This window comes from Salminus brasiliensis, chromosome 25, assembly GCF_030463535.1.
Source record: "Salminus brasiliensis chromosome 25, fSalBra1.hap2, whole genome shotgun sequence".
Taxonomy (NCBI): domain Eukaryota; kingdom Metazoa; phylum Chordata; class Actinopteri; order Characiformes; family Bryconidae; genus Salminus; species Salminus brasiliensis.
The window spans coordinates 20,294,319-20,304,223 of record NC_132902.1 but is presented as its reverse complement, the minus strand read 5'-3'; positions in this window follow the sequence as shown (position 1 = coordinate 20,304,223).

Sequence of the window (9,905 nt, the reverse complement as noted above, 5' to 3'; positions counted from 1 at the left end):
GGGAAGTACTTCCAATAGAATAGGACCCTCTAGAGCAGATAAATATGAACCTATTGGCACCATGCTGCCTAATGCCAGGTGTGGACTAGAGGGCTATAAAGCCCCCCAGCATTGAGCTGTGGAGCAGTGGAAGAACTGCATTCTCTCTGGAATGATGGTGCTCCATCCAATAGCTGGGGATGAGGTGGGGTGGTGATCATCCAACATCCTGACCTCACTAACACTCTTTTTACTGCATGCAATCATAAACTCCTCATGGCAATGTTTCAAAATCTAGTAGAAAGCCTTCTTCCCTGGACAGTAGAAGTAGAGTTACTCCAACAAATGCAGGATAAACTCTTCTTTAAGGCCCTCAATTTCGGAAGAAACAATAAATGAGCCGGTGTCCCAATACTTTTGCCCAGGTAGTTTACATACCATTGCTCTCATATGGGAACATTGAAATTAGCAGCCGTGTGAGCATTTCATGATGAATGGGCCTGTGGAAAGTGTTCAGAGTTACATGGAATACAGTATACTTTTTCTGCTCCTATAAATTCATGCCAGCTACTTAATAAATCAACCGAAAGCACATTCGTTAGCTTTGCAGTGATTAATATTCAATGACAATTCACTGCTGCATGGGAGTAAACCGTTAACGTCAGAAGAAAGAAAGGACAGCTGTCAGCAAGCTGTGGTTGATCAGCTTCCTGTGGGTATCCTGCTGTGGCTAGGTGATATCCCATACGCCCTGCTCCTTAAAAAGCACTATTGGAAATGTATAAGGTGTGTTTTTCTTGGCTCGGGTCATCCCAGCTTACATCAGATAAAGCGGCGGCGTTGTCTGGGACCTCACGTACACCATACATGGTTTACATGAACGCTATATCACTCCGAAACCCCTGCTGGGTGCTATATGTGTCTCACTTCATAGAGACCTCAGTGTTTCCCTCGCAGATGCCTCAGCGATTATGTATACACTAACGTCCTCTTTCATCCTCGCTCTGGATCCTTCCTTTTTGTGTGTGACTTGTAAAACTGTTCTAGACGTTTGTCAAGCTTTGTAATGACTGAATACTGGATATCTTTCCTTCTTTAGGTAGTGGCTTTCTTATTTAGTCATTCTCTTTAATCTTTAAAGAGGAGGATGGGAATGTTTTCTTTTCGCCATCCTGAAACTCTATATACTCTATATTACATTATTTGGACAAAATATTGGGACACTTGCTCATTCATTGTTTTTTTTCCCTATAATCAAAGTATTATTAAAAAGTGTCTATCTTGCTTTTTTGTTGGAGTTACTGTCTCTACTGTCCAGGGAAGAAGGATTTCTACTAGACTGTGGAGCATTGCTGTGAGGATTTGATTGCCCTCAGCAACAAGAGTGTAAGTGAGGTCAGAATGTTGGATGATCACCACCCCACCTCATCCTCAACTCCCCAAGTCATCTACAAAAGTATTGGATGGAGCACTAACCATTCCACTGCTCCACAGCTCAATGCTGGGGGGCTTTATACACCTTTAGCCCACTCCTGGTATTAGCTGGCCTGGTGCCAACAGGTTTATGATTATCTGCTCCTGAGAGTCTCATTCAATTGGTAGTGCATCCACAGGGCCTAGACAAGCCCTGTGTGCATTTGCATGTGTGGCTGAATGCATTTATTAGAAGGGGTGTCCACAAACATTTGGACATACACTGTTTAGTGTGCCTGTGCTTCAGCAGTAAGTGTGTGAACTTCTTCATTGGACAATCCCTGGAATCTATGTAAGAAGCTATGTAAGGAGAGTCAGGGACGTGATGTAAGTTCTTGTCTGCCGTTTGGATTGGATGTCATTGGAGTGCTGTTGTCCTCAGGCTTTAGGCTGGAGAAGACCTCTCAGAGGGTTCAAAGGTGAAGCAGCTAACGTAAGGTGATAAGGGAAAGTGCTTAGCACCATTTAAACCGAGCACTCTCATCCCATCCTGTACACACACATCACTTCACACACCCACACACAAATCAACTGATGTGTATCTGTAAAGGGACACTGAAACTAAAGCAGTGGGGTCAAACACACCATTGTGAACATACAAGAACACACCCACACACATCCCCCTTCCCCAACTCTGCTGGTGTCCCCTACTGAGTCTCTAATCGAAAACAATATGATACGGTCAGTTTAATGACCTCACTGTGTTGCTTGTCATGATAGGTTTAACAAGTGACGGTCAGCCCTGGGAATCTATTAACTGGAAACAAAATACATAAGAAAGCATAAATGACATGATTGGCGGAGCTAAACGTATGGATTAACCCTTCTTAATTACATAATTAAGTATATAATAAACTACAATTACATTGGGTTGACATTCTGTTTGGACAGATTTGAGGTTTCTGCTTTCTCCATTATTCTCTGTTTTCATATCAACTAATGACAGCAGCATTGGATAAGATTAAGGATAGGAGGGGGGCCGGCGGGTTTGCAAGCTTTGCCATCAGCAGCTGGAGTGTGTGCTGGGTGTGCTCTCTCTGGGTGGGTAGATGGGACTCTCTCCCCTCGTCACTCTTAAGCAATGTTGGCTGGCCTAGGCGTCTGCTGGCTGGTGTGATGGAGCTGGGGACCCGGCACCTTCCTCAGAGTGTGTCTGCTGCCCGGCAATGCCACATTGGTGGTAATTGTAAGAGAGGTGGCTGTCTTCATATGTATCAGGGGAGACATGTGTCTCCTCACCCTCCTAGTGTTGGGAGTATTGCTAGTGCAAGGAGGAGTTATGGACGGGTGGGTTATTTGTGTACAAGTTATATTAAACATAATATATCGTTTTTCCACCTGCAAAAGGTTTAGGATCTGCACTTTCAACAGAATCTCTAGTGAAAAACAATGAATGTAAAATCACACTTTTTTTAAGGGGTTAAATGATATCTATACTGTCTATGCAAATATACTGAGGCATTTTCCATAACTCTTTAATGAAGGCAGCATTCTTAAGACCTTCACTCTTGTGGTTCCTTAAGCAATGCCATAGAAGAACCACTTTTGGCTCTGGAAAATACCATGTTTATAGCCTCTAAATTGGTATAGAACCATTAAAAGAACCTTTAAAATTAAACTTAAAAAGGTTCCTTGAGCCTTTAAAGGTCCTTCACACACTTATATGAGCCAAAGGTGCTCAAAGAACCATTTGTAGCATCAGAAGTGAATCAATCAGGACTTTGATGGCAACTGTGATATATCTGCAGAAGTATGCATTGTCATACAGGCTGAATTTGTCAATGTTGGTGTCCTTTTTCCTGTGTCTGTGTATATTTGTGTTATGTGTCATGAAAAGGTTATGTGTACGGTCACTCCTGGTGAGTAAAGGCATAAAGTTCTCAAAAGGCATAAACGATCTTGTTAGGCCTAAGGCTTGTTCACTATAATTGTTAGGGAAGCCAGGAGATCCTAATTTCAAAGCCTCAAATCTTCTCAAACCTTGTCCCAACAATCAGCAGCCATATGATCCTCTAAGCAGCTGCCTAGTACTCTGAGAATCTAAATGATTGATGCCTACAAAGCAGGAGATGCAGCTGTTTAGCCTCAGTTCATCATGTAATTAGGAAATGGCAGCAAATGGGAATGGTGGAGGTCAAGTTGAGCTCTGGAAGACCAGGGGAACTGTAATCTTGCTTAAAATGTGTCATTTAATTTGATGCTCATTTGGAAATCTGGTCATCTTTACTTGCTTAGCTCTTCACAATAATAGATCATTTAACCAGGGGTGCATTTAACCACCTTGGCAAGCCACATATGCTACTAATGACTTGTATGAAAGTGATCAGTCAGTACATGTGAGTGTATTCTGCTGAAATACTGCTAACAAGCTATGGCAACCCTGCAATATATACTACATGTCCAAATGTTTGTGGACACCCCTTCTAATGAATGCACCCATTGCTCACACAATGCATCTGCACACACACACACAGATGTGTACATTGAGAAGTACTGTCAATAGAATAGGAGCAGAAAAACAGGAGCCTATTGGCACCATGCCAGTCGAGTGGGCTAGAGGGGTATAAAGCTCCCTCACAGCATTGAGCTGTGGAGCAGTTCAACAGTGCATTCTCCAGAATGTTGGTGCTCCATTCAATATGTTTGGGATGAGGTGAGGTGGTGATCATCCAACATCCTGACCTCGCTATTGATCTTGTCATTGAATGCAATCAAATCCTCACAGCAATGCTCCAATGCTTCTTCCCTGGTGAGTAGAGACAGTTACTCCAACCAAATCAGAGATATACTGTTTATTAATGCCCTTGGATTTTGGATAAAATAAGGACTGAGTAGGTGTCCCAATACTTTTGTCAATATAATGTATGTCAGGGTCCAAATTTTGCATGGATTTCAATGCATGGCACCTGAAATCCTACAGTTGTCAGCCGAAAACAACTGCAGGACTGTAGTGCAGCACTGGAAAACTAATAACGGCCCCCATATTGGGTCACTTAGCAGGTGCAGCACCAACCCCCCCCAAAAAAAACCCACAGATCGTGAAGCTCTGACAGTAGGCACCATTGTGTGCCCACTGTCTGCGGGATTGGCTGACTGCAGCCTGTCAGTCAGAGTGGTCTGAGTGAAGTGGGTGTGGCCTGTCAGCCACAGCAGCCCGTCAGTGGCTGAGCAGCATGCATGACACCCTGTTCACCAGTGCCTCTCTCGTAAAACTCATTATCACGCTCAAATTATTTCCACCCACAAGCCGCTTAATTAACACGCACGTCCAAGCTCACGTCAGCTTGCACAAATTGATTACAACATCAGACCTCTCCGTCTTTTCCAAGCTCCGTCAGAGAATAGAGAGGAGACATGCGCTGTGTTCTGAGAGGTTCTCACGTTTATTCCCTTACTGTGCCCAGTGTACTGCACTGAGCCTATTAACTCCCTTACTATGCCCAGAGTACAGCAGGTTATGCCTGTACACCCTCACTATGCATCAAATACTGTATTTCGCTTGTTTACTTCCTCACTATGCCCTATTTACTGTAGTTCACTTATTTATATTTCCTCACTATGCCCTATTTACTGTAGTTCACTTATTTACTTCCTCACTATGCCTCAAATACTGTAGTTCACTTGTATTTATTCCTTCACTGCACCCTAAGTAGTGTATTTCATTCACCACCTCTGCACTGTAGTTCACTTGTGAACTCACTAGGCCCTACATAGTCTACTTCACTTGTGCACTGCCTCCCTATGCTATATATATATCCCTATGCTATATATATATATATATATATATATATATATATATATATATATATATATATATATATATATAACATCCTAATTAGGCTCTATATATGCAGTTCACTAGTGTACACCTTCACTGCACCATACATAGTGTAGTGTACTTGTGTACACCCTCACTATTCCTTGTTTACTATCGTTCACTCACTATATTTAATATTTCACTACACCCTAGATCCTGTAGATCACTCATACACCCTTACTATGCCCTTTTTACTGTAATTCACTTGTGTTTCCCCTTACTATTCCCCATTTACTGCAGTTCACTTGCTCTATTTAATCTTTCACTACACCCTAGATCTCGTAGTTCACTTGTGTACACCCTCACTATGCCTTATTACCAAGTTTACTTACTGTATTTAATCTTTTACTATACCCTAGAACCTGTAGTTTACTTGTACACACCATCACTATGCCCCATGTACTGTAGTTCACTAGTGTACGCCCTCGATATGCCCTATTTACTGTAGTTTACTGACTGCGTTCAATCTTTAACTATACCATAGATCCTGTAGTTCACGTGTCTACACCCTTACTATGCCATATATGTTGTAGTTTACTTGTTTACTTTCTCACTATGCCCAATGTACTGTAGTTCATTTATATACACCCTCTTTACACCCTAAATAGGGTAGTGTACATGTGTACTTCCTCAATATGCCCTATATATATATTCCTCACTATGTCCCATACCCTGTAGTGTACTTGTGTACTGCCTCACTACTATTTACTGTAGTTCACTTGCAGCCTACTGTAATTACTCCATCTCTACACTTCATATCCCATAGCTCCTTCATTTACTCTCTCACTATTGCCTATATACCCTAATTCCTCTGTGTACTCCCTCACTACGCTGTGAAGGGGTTTGTCTTCCCAGAGGAATGAATTTTGCTCCCATCCACTATTGTTGTCTTCTGTGATCTTCTTAAAAACGTACTGCTTTGTTGATATGGCCACTCCTAAAGTTTCTGCTGTCTCTCTAATAGGGTTGTTTGTTTGTTTGTTTGTTTTTTCAGTCTAATGAAGGCCTCCTTCCCTCGTATTGACACCTCTTTGGACTGGGCCGCATATTGAGAGTTCCCATTTCTTGCGACCAAATACAAATTCAATACTTGGAATCAACTCCAGACCTTTTATCTCCTTAATTCGTCCTGAACTCACTAACAGGGAACAGGTCACACCTGGCCATGCAACTGCTTATCAGTTAATACTCCAATCACTTTTGAGCTTGGGAAATGGAGGCTATGTAAAACATGGATGCGATTTCTAAGCGGTTGATGCTATATTTTCATTAAAGCTCTCGAAATAAAGCTCAAAGTCTAGACACCTCAGTCGCCTCTTGATTGCTTCCTTTCGAATTATTAAAATGATGGAAAAAAGTAAAAAACCTAGCATAGCTACAGCATGTCTCACACGTGCGTACAGTGTCACTAATAAGTACATATAGTGCCCTCTTATTTCTCTAACAGGGATTGGTAACACAGCCCTTGCACACCAGTGTTTGTGGAGGATGCTTGTATGTACGTGTGTACCGCATCTCCGCAACACCCTCACTATATTAGCGACTCCATTTTGTTCCTATCCTCCTAATGAATTATGGGTAAGCGAGCTAATGAACAGTGGTCTCCTGAACAATGGGAGCGCTGTAATCTCCCATCTCGCTCACAGCAGCCGGGTAATTCTGGGTAATTTCAGGCTTGGCCTCAATCAGTGGCATTAGCCATCATCTCAGTCCTGAAGGGGTTAATTAAGGGCTGAGAGAAAAGCCCAAATTAATTGGCTCTCGTCCGGATGAAGGGAGGAGGGGAGGAGGGAAGGGAGGAGGGAGGGGTAAAAGAGAGAGAGAGAGAGAGAGAGAGAGAGAGAGAGAGAGAGACAGAGAGAGAGAGAGAGAGAGAGATCTTGGCGTTTTCATACATTAAGAGCCGCTGACAGCAGTTAATTGCCACGGACATAAATAGAATAATGATAGAAAAAAAATGCCGAGCTTTGAAGGGGGAAAAACAGACTAGATATAGAAACAACACAAAGGAGATTCAGAGCTTTTGAAGACGGGTTCAAGTTCAGGGGAGGGGGGTTAAAAAAAAGGCTGCGGTGTTTGGACAGGGGATGGAGACAGACGGAAAGAGAGAGAGAGAGAGAGAGAGAGAGAGAGAGAGAGAGAGGGAAAGACAGAGGAGGGCAGGGATGGTCTGTCTGCTTGTGTGGGTAAGGAGGAGGAGGTAGGGGTGCTGGGGCAGTTAGGATACTATCTCTATCTCTCTCTCTCTATTTCTCTATCTCTATCTTTCTCTCTTTATCTCTCTCTCTCTCTCTCTCTTTCTCTCTCTTTCTCTATCTATCTCTCTATCTTTCTCTATCTCTCTATCTATCTTTATGTCTCTCCATCTCTCTCTATCTCTCTCTCTATCTCTTTCTCTCTCTCTATCTTTCTCTATCTCTCTATCTATCTTTATCTCTCTCTCTCTCTCTCTCTCTCTCGCTCTCTCTCTATCTCTCTCTCTCTCTCTCTCTCTCTCTCTCTCTCTCTCTCTCTCTCTCTCTATCTCTCCTTCGTCCTGTTGTGGGATGCGTGCTCCTTTTTTTGGTCTCGTTGTTTCTGTTTATATTTTTTATTTTTTTGCGTGAAGGTGCGGCGGCGTGGCGTCACGCATGAGTGGGCCTGCAGCAGGGAGAGAGAGAGAGAGAGAGAGAGCACGTGAGAGTGAGAGAGAGAGAGAGTGCTGAAGGAGTGCTCTTCCTCCTGAAAGCCTCATCAGGACTTGTCATCGCTCTAATGAATATCATTTAAATTGCTTTGTATATGGGAGTGAGTTTGGATGTCGATTTAATTTGCGCATGTGTTTGAGTTCTTCTGCTTGGCTAGGCGGACAGAGACCGAGAGAGTGAGTGAGTGAGTGAGTGAGTGAGTGAGCGAGGGAGCGAGCCAGTGAGTGAGTGAGTGAGTGAGTGAGCAAGCAAGTGAGTGAGTGAGGGAGTGAGAGAGACAGACTAATGAAAAGCGAGCCAGGGTGACAGCCTGATGAGACTCGACCCGATCAGACAAGTTTAAAAGGAAATTCTGACAAGGCCGGAGAATAAAACACACACACACACACACACACACACACACACACACACTTAAGCATTCATGCTCATTGGAAATGCGCTCAAACTACTACTGCTACACACACACACACGCATGCCGCATCTCAGGAAGTGGCTGCAAAGTGGTTTGCGTTATCAAGTGTACCGTTGGATTGTGGGTTAGGGGTTTTGGGGAGGGGTGGAGGAGTTGTTGGTTGGTCGGAGTTGGCAGGTTTGGGGGAGCGGGGGAGGTGCACCTGTTCTCATTTGCTGATAACCCCCGTTGTGGCGGAGCGCTAATGACGCCCGAGGAAAGGGGCCCGAGGCCTTGTGGATATGTCGAATAAATAAACCTGGCGGACGGAAGCCTGCTCAGGGTTTAAGCGTGGCCTTATCAAAATGAAATTACAATATATGCTGATACTGTACTTCAACCCACTCGTCGTCCCCTCCTCCTCCACCTCCTCCTCCTCCTCCTGCCCCAAACACCCCCCACCCCCACCCCCGTCTCCAGCCGAAAGCTTTCATCCCAAACGCCCGCACGGTCCCGGAGACGCACTCTGCGCCGCGCGCCGTGAAATATTACAACCTTTCCCAAAGCAAAAAGATATAAATCCACATTGAGGAATTGCAAAAACAGCACAAAGCATTCCCAGCCCGCTGCTATCTAGTGAGCTGCTGATGATTTAGCATTGCAGGTGTATCAGGATCCAGAGCGCTGCAGACAAAGCCCAACCCCTAGCAGTGTTTTGCCTTCACTCTCTCTCTCTCTCGCTCTCTCTCTATTTTTTTTATTCCAGCGGTAATAAATGCGTCATTTGTAATTCATTTCAATTACTCAGGCTTTTTAATTGAGTCGGATCCAATTATGCCCTGGCAATTAGTATAATCAATTACGCTTTGATTACGCAGGTTTTCATGCTTGTCACTGCAGGATTCGGCACAGATGGGGGGAAGTGCACGGTGATTTCAGCGCACCGTCATCGCTATCTGCGTCCCGGCGGAGGAGACAGGCCAGGTAGATCTCACTCTGTTTCTCAGCCTCGCGGCTAATGCGCCACGCAAGCCAGACATGCTGATATGCTTGTCAAAGTCAGCATTCTGACTGCCACAATTCATCTCCAAAGTTCCTCTGCCTCCGTACTTTAAGCGGCACTTCTGTGCCATTCCGGAGGATTTATTGTGAACACTGCAATCTGAGTTGTGAAAGGATGTGTTTCAGCACTTTTTTTTTCTTTCCCTCTACTCCCGCTGCGTACCTGCTAGAGATGCGGCTCCATGTAAACACATATGACACTACTCATGTTTATTTTCAGGAGACGGCAGAAAGGCCTTCACAGGCTGAGCTGATGCTGGATTCCGGTTCCTTAGCAGCACGCAGCGGATCCAGGCTGGTGGTAAATATGGCTTTTCATTTTTTCCGGCCCTGTTAAGACAGAACAGGCTGAGTGGAGTGGTCCTCCACAGTCAGTCCAAAGTGCCGTGCTGTGGTTTGCGTCAGGTGAAACTGCCGAGAAAGGTCAGGCGACATGCTCAAGAGGCAGGATGCAAAAGAGCTGGCCCTGCTAGCCGAACGCGGAAAATTCCGGACG